Source organism: Coturnix japonica, chromosome 1 (genome assembly GCF_054131305.1).
Source record: "Coturnix japonica strain WE chromosome 1, WE-NBRP24, whole genome shotgun sequence".
NCBI lineage: Eukaryota > Metazoa > Chordata > Aves > Galliformes > Phasianidae > Coturnix > Coturnix japonica.
Genome location: NC_140663.1, coordinates 9745386 through 9752392, shown reverse-complemented (window position 1 = coordinate 9752392; position 7007 = coordinate 9745386). Strand labels below are relative to the sequence as shown.

At 37.7% G+C, this 7007-nt stretch overlaps 1 protein-coding gene across 3 annotated transcripts in view; it reads left to right on the top strand.

Annotated features, from left to right (window-relative positions):
* The first annotated feature begins 2089 nt into the window (after positions 1-2089).
* The window catches only part of CD36 (CD36 molecule (CD36 blood group)), a 39274-nt gene continuing 34356 nt past the window's right edge, over positions 2090-7007 (top strand). Inside the window, exons 1-2 of one of the 3 annotated variants that reach the window (XM_085554667.1) lie at positions 3484-3552; positions 4481-4561. The gene's annotated coding sequence lies outside the window, so the exon portion shown is untranslated. Of the gene's footprint in view, positions 2778-3483; positions 3553-4480; positions 4562-7007 lie in introns of those variants that run through there. The other 2 variants (XM_032442274.2, XM_015877598.3) reach the window with 2 other exon arrangements.

Here is a 7007-nt window from a genome sequence, read left to right as displayed (position 1 = left end):
ATATGAATATCTTATTAATTAAAAGCCATAATTAATTTGTATTCTGGCTGGAAGAAAACCTCTCATTGGGATTGTGTCAGCACACTCCATTAACCTTCGGCAGAACATTGCAAGCAAGAGTGTTTAGCAAGTTTTAATTGTTAATTAATTATATATTAAATTAATTGTTTATTAATTAAAATATGATGTAATAAGGAATAAGAAAACGTAATAAAAATCTAACTGAATCAGGTAGAATAGGACAATGTCATGTTGCAATGATTTAATAACATGTGTTAGAAACTCTTTCAACTGAGATGAATTTCATCTCTAGAAAAACAGAAACAATGGCCGTAGGCCGTTTATATTCACAGTACATCACTGTATTACATTTTGCTAACTGCAGTACTTTTTCAAGATGAAACTCTTTCCATAGCTCATAAAACCCAAAACAAAATAGATCCCAGTTACAAAATGAAGATAAGAGCAAGTTAGATAAATCTTGTATTACTATTATTTTATTAGTTTTTGCTTCCTTTGAACTTAAATGATTCAAAATTGAATCAAACTTATTTCAGTAATCCTGGAAATCCTTCAAAATCTTTGGAGTGCCTCCATACAACATTTGTTGATGCTTTTATATAGAATGATATTCCCTCTTACTTGTTTAGTAAAAAAAAAAAAAAAAAAAAAAAAAAAAAAAGGAGACAAAGTATCTCACATTGGGAAATATTCTGAATAAAAATTTTCCAGAGAAATAGATACTTGAGGCAGGTAGCCCTTAGAAACAATTTTTACTTTGTCATGTAGAATGAGAGGACTCAGCTTCTAGAAAGGTCTGTTCTCTGCAGACAGAGAAGAGATTTCAGATAGACATTCAAATATCTACAAATGGATTTTGATCCTTCAAATTCTAAGATCCAACTAAGACATATTTTAGGTGATCCAGAAAGATATGAAGAAATCAGAAATTAAGTGGTGCATTGGAGGCATACATTTGCATTGAATCTCTATCTTGGAAGTTGATCCTTGTCACATCTACACAATTTTGTCACACGTTCAGTCCACAAAATCCAGTTCATAATGTGAATTATACATGAAGTATTAAAACAGTGCTTAGATGAGGCATAGTTTTAAAAGTGAAAATCTGTTATGAGCAAATTTATTCTGAAGAAACGGAAGAATACAGAGAAGTGCAGCAGCCACATTAATGGAGGCTGTAGTACCTCAAGGTTGACTGAAGCAATAATACAGTACGTGTGGCAACATGCCAAAGTAATAGGCCTGTATTACTTCCCTATTTTTCAGGTGAGGAGCCTTAATGGTATGAAAAGTATAGCTTGGCAAATTGTGTGGGGACACATAACACAGTTTCAAAGGTCTCTGTAAGCACAAATCCATCTAGTCACACGTGTTTCAGTGTGAGGCACATGCAGGTAAAATTGCAAGAGGTAAGAGAACTCTGTTACACACCAAGGCTCTGGAGACATGTTTTGAGTTTGAAACAATGCACCTATATGTGCATTCATGTGTATCTGCACAATAATGCACAATGGATAAATATTTGTTGGGTCAAAAGTGAAATATTGCTGCTACTAGGGAAGACAGGAAAATATGTTCTCATGTTTAGCAGCCATGAAAAGACTCTCTCACCAATTCATAGAGCAACATATGCCTAGGATGTCAAGATTAAGATTCTTTTCATTACATACAGATGAAGAATCAAAATATCTGCTGTATCCAAATGACTAAGTGATTCTCTTTTACTAGGATTTGTACAGGGGTGATCTATCAGAGGATTCTGCCAGGATTCTGGTTGGAAGGCCATAAATTAATCTATGTTTTGCTCTGTTATAAGAAGATTTGTACAGATCACTGAGTGTTTATATACTATTTAGGTATGGATAGATTACAGTTGTAGACATTAAAATAGCTGGAAGACGCACAGTAGATAAACTGACTGATATCAACTGGGTGCTGGGTGCTGTCTGTAGTGTTTGATCAAGATTCTGGCATGATCCCATGTGTACATGGACTTTGGAAAAGAAAATGTTTGGTAATACTGAGGTTAGATAAACGTTGTAAAAACTGTTCTCACACGCCAGGAATTACAGTGGGATGGAATTTCTCATCGCACTAAGATGCAACGTTGTGATGGGAATTGCATTCTGTTCACTTGAGACTTTTACAGGTAGTGTTAGTAATATGGAGAAGATTTATCCCTAAAGAGGTGGTGGGCAGCAGCCTAACAGCAAGGTTTAAGTATGGAAGAAGAAATCTGCAATAAATAGAACCTGGCATCCGAGTAAAGGAATTTGGAAAGAAAGACTGGCAAAAACCTAACTAGAAAGCCGCTAACCAAGAAGAGTGCACAGTGGAAGAAATAGCTACCAGAAGCTGGAGGAAAAGAGTATTTACATGTCTGTAATCCTGTGGCTGAGATTACCCGGATAGGCTTGGGAGTGCCCTGCTGAATCCTCTCCAGTACCATTTAGGGAATCTGATAAGTGGTGGTTGTTACTTTTTCCCCAAAACATAGAAGCCTGGGTATAATTAGATGGAGGGCGTGCACTCCACCACGGTGCCTGGGGTGCTTCATGCTGTGCCCTGTCTTCTCAAAGCAAAAGGCACTGGTGAAGGATACAGCCTATTACCTTTCTAGCTGTTGTAGGGTGGAAGGGCACTGCACTGTTCTTGGCAGTCCAACATTCTACTCCTGCACTGAGTCTGACTCTGCATACAGAGAAGTCCGTGCTGCTCCCAGCTTCTTCTCAGATCCTCTCTCAGTTCTGGAACAGGTAAGTGGAGGATGAGGACTGCCTTTCCTTACTTAGCACATCTGCTTTGAGTATGGATGAAGCTGTTGAACATTAATTTTCATGGGAGTAGGATCAGTTCAAAAAGCATGCTGAATGACTGCTGGATGGGGAAAAAGTAGTTGGCAGGAACATCATGAGCTTTGTTCTTTTGAGTCTAGTGCAAGGAATACCGAACAAGAATGCGTTACAGGATTAAGGTACAATTAACAGCAATTATTTATAATGAATCTTTTCATATAAAAGTCATATATGTACATAAGAGCACTGATAAAAATGTCTTTCAGTTTCCCAGTTGCAGCCAGTTCTTGATTGATACTATAAGAAGGTATATATCAGGACTTCAAAAAGGGGAAAAATAAGTAGAAGAAAGAAAGAAGTAACGAGGGATTTGAAGAGAAATTAATGCTAATGGCAGGACAAGCGCAGAATTAATGGAAAGCTGCAAATTCTGGTAGTGAGGGAGAAAAAAACACAAACAACAAACAAACAAACAACATCTAGGGGATAATTTGATGAAGGAGGAGACAGATGAGAGGAGATATTTAGTGGAGGAGTGACCTCTGAGATGATAGGTTGGAAGGTGAGAGAGAGAGACAGGGAGCTGGAGGAGGGAGGAGATTCTATGGGAAGGAAATAGGAGTCAAAGGTATCACATGTAAAAAGGGAGGCAGAAGGGAAGTCTGGCAACAAACTGGAGGCTGCAGCTGTGAAAGCCATACAGGAAGCAAGCGACGGGTCTCCAAGAAGACCAAAGGTAGAAAAACAGCATTTATATAAATTAATAGGTCAGAAAATATTCATAAATGGAAGTTTCTGGAATATTTTCCCCTTTCCTTGTTTCTTCATATTCTGACTGGCTTTAAAGATGGAGCTTCATAGAAAGTAAGGCAAAGAGCTTTATGACACTGGCAGTTTCCTGTGTTACTGCATGCAACAACAAGCTTTCTAGCTCTTGTCACTTTGTCTCACCTCAGGGTCCGGTTAACCTTCTATGAAAGGGCATGACAGCCAGGCTGCCACTGTTGCTGTTCGTTTGCTGTAACTGTCTGTAAGGAAGTTCCTCAATCTGCTGTTCAAATCCACAAGTAAATTAAACCCTGAGCAGTTTACCACTGCTGTGAGAAAGGGATCTTGCATGGATCAAAAAAGGCAACAGGAAGAATCAATAACTGTCATTTGACTTATATGTTCTATATGACAACAATGCTTAGAACCAGAGCCTGTGATGTTACTTAGAAATGACAATGAATTGGAACAGTTGTACCCATAGCTGTGATCCCTCATTCTGATCTGTCTGTGCTTTATGTAAGAATATAAACCTGAATCTAAAGAGTTATTTCCAGCATTAAACATCTCACCTGCCTTGCAGGGTCTTGCAGGGATTAAGTAGGATTTAGACTGTGTTTGCAAAGAGTTACTGCAAAGACCAGAGGCAATTAAGCTTGCTCTGGATTGGCAACAAGGAACTGACATTTTGTCTCCAAATGCTGGGTTATTGCAGAGGATAAGGAGCGCTGAGGCAGAGGTTAGCACTTATAGGATTTCTTATAGCTGGTCTTTCTTGCAAAGCAGGAGGGTGAAAGAGTATTAACTTTGGCATCACTTGAGACAGTTTATCTACTGCAACTTTTTGTTTCTCTTTGTGGCCTTTGTGGTCTTTGCACTCATTGGACACTGGGCAGCTGCAGAATTGCTGTAGAATTGCTGCAGAAACTCAGTTTTTCTGTGAAAAGGAGCTAAATTAGGAGACACACTCCACACAGGTATGTAATCCTGCTTCTGAACTAAACGCAGTTTCTCAGCACACAGATGCACACTGTACATGGGATTAGCATACAGATTAGCTAAGAAAATACTACTATGTCTGAATTACTGAAATCCAAGGGATCATTCAGCTTCTATTTCTTGTCTGTTTATAATTTTAAGAGCCATTTACTAGAATTTATAAAGAATAAATATATTGCCAATAAAATGATTTAATTGAATATTAATGTATTGTTAAGTGTAAATAAGATTAAAACAAAGATATCCAAAGTTTAAACCATCTATAAAAAGTATATATAATAATTTGTCTGTGAGCCATTATCTTTTACATGTGTCTGTGTTACAAATGACTCTATACATTTATTACAAGCATGAAAAGAAAGAGTTGTCACATGGCATGTCTGCTTATAAAATATACGTGTTATAAATGAACATGAAAATCCTGACATAATAATTAGGTACAGAAAAATGTGTGCATCTGAGTAGATTTAAAATTGTAATTTATGCCCAATAAAGATGGTGATGTAACATTTATTAATTTCATCTTGTTATGGAAATTTTGAGATAACTCAGAAAATGTATTGTAACCATGCATACACTTATAACTTGTTCTACTTTAGTGATCTGATTCTCTTTCAAAGATGATGTAATCACTATGATAGAAACTCAGTGATTTTTTTATTCACTTGATAAAAATACCCTATTTATATAAAAATTGTAGTCTGTAGTTGTCCAGTGTCAGATTTTTAATTTATTTATTTATTTATTTATTTATTTCTTTATTTTCACATCCTCGTTATTCTTCATTGACCCATAATGATGACAGACAGGAAAATAGTGAAAAATGCAGTTTTTTTTTTTTTTCTTTTTCCCCCATTTATTTATTTAGAAAACAGTTAAATGATTATGTTTTGGATCTACTTTGTATGTAACTGATAGTTACATGAATATTTCTGTAGCATGTTTTCATCTGAAAGTATAGTGTCATATCTTAGCATCAAAATAGTGTATAATCTGAGAAGTTCAAGGTATCTATTTGATGCTCATTTCTTTCCCTACCAGAGCACAGATTTCACCATGAGTACTTTTTCTACTGGTCTGTTCTCATAGTCGTTAAGTCTTTCCTAATGTGCAGTAACTCTTCATATTTTTTCCTAATCTCTCTAGACCTTCAGCTGTTGCCAAGGTATCTTTTTGTGGCCTAGCTCACCAGATCCATAGGGATAGGTTATAGAAGGTGAAAAACAGTTGTAGCACACTTTCTTGAAACATTCTGAGTACTGGTCTCTCATGCAAACTGTTAGGCAAGACCCACACAGACTGTACTGCTGCTGTCAGCAGCATATGGTTTTCTCAACAGTGTTTCCATTAACTCTGTGCTGTGATATCTGTAGTCTCTGAGATATCCCCTTGAGGGACAAAGCTGTATCAGGAAGAACTTTGGCCTATATTAGTTATGTAGATAATGTTTTCTGTTTTCCTTTCTTCTAGTAGGAAAACTTCTGTCTCCTGGCAGAGGTCTGGGTCTCCAGATACTATCCCAACAACTGATTCTGATTCACAAGGAGAAGGTGGTGAATTGTCTCAGGGCATAGGACTATTTAAATAAAGATTCCTTTGCACTTAGGTTGGAATAATTCCAGAAACTTATACAGAATGGGAAAAGAATTCCTTGAGAGTAGTCCTGTGGAGCTGGAGGTCCTGGTGGATGAAAAACTGAACATGAGCCAGCAGTGTGTTCTTGCAGCTTGGAAGACCAATGGTATCCTGAGCTCCATCAGAAGAGGGATGGCTAACAGGGACAGGAAACTGATTGTCCCCCTTTGCTCTTCCCTTGTGATGCCCCATCTGGAGTACTGAGTCCAGGTCTGGGACCCCCCGGTCAGAAAAGATGAGGAGCTTTTAGAGAGGGTCCTAGGGAGCCCACAAATGTGATCAGAGGGTTGGAGAACCTCTGCTACTAAGACAGGCTGAGGGAGCTGGGTATATTCAGCCTGGAGATAAGGCTCCAGGGAAACCTCACTGCAGCCTTCCAGTATTGTAAGATTATAAACAAGAAGGAAAATAACTTTTTACACACATAGGTAGTGATAGAATGAAGGGGAAAGAATTCTAGAATAAAGGAAGGGAGTTTTAGATTAGACATCTGGGGGGAAATTTTTTGTATAGAGTGGTGAGGTGCTAGAACAGGCTGCCTATAGAGGTTGTGTATGCTCCAATGGGGTCCTGGAACAAGCTGGTCTGGTACCACATTTGGAAGTTGGTTGTCCTGCCTGTGGCAGGGGAAATTGGAACTTGATGATCGTTGGGGTCCCTTCCAACCCAAGCCATTCTATGATTCTATGACTGACCCTTTGAAGGATTAAAGGGTTAGAAGGTTAGAGCAGTTTGTTGTTTGTTTGTTTTGTTTTGTTTTTTCTTTTTTTCCTTTTTATCTTTCTTTTA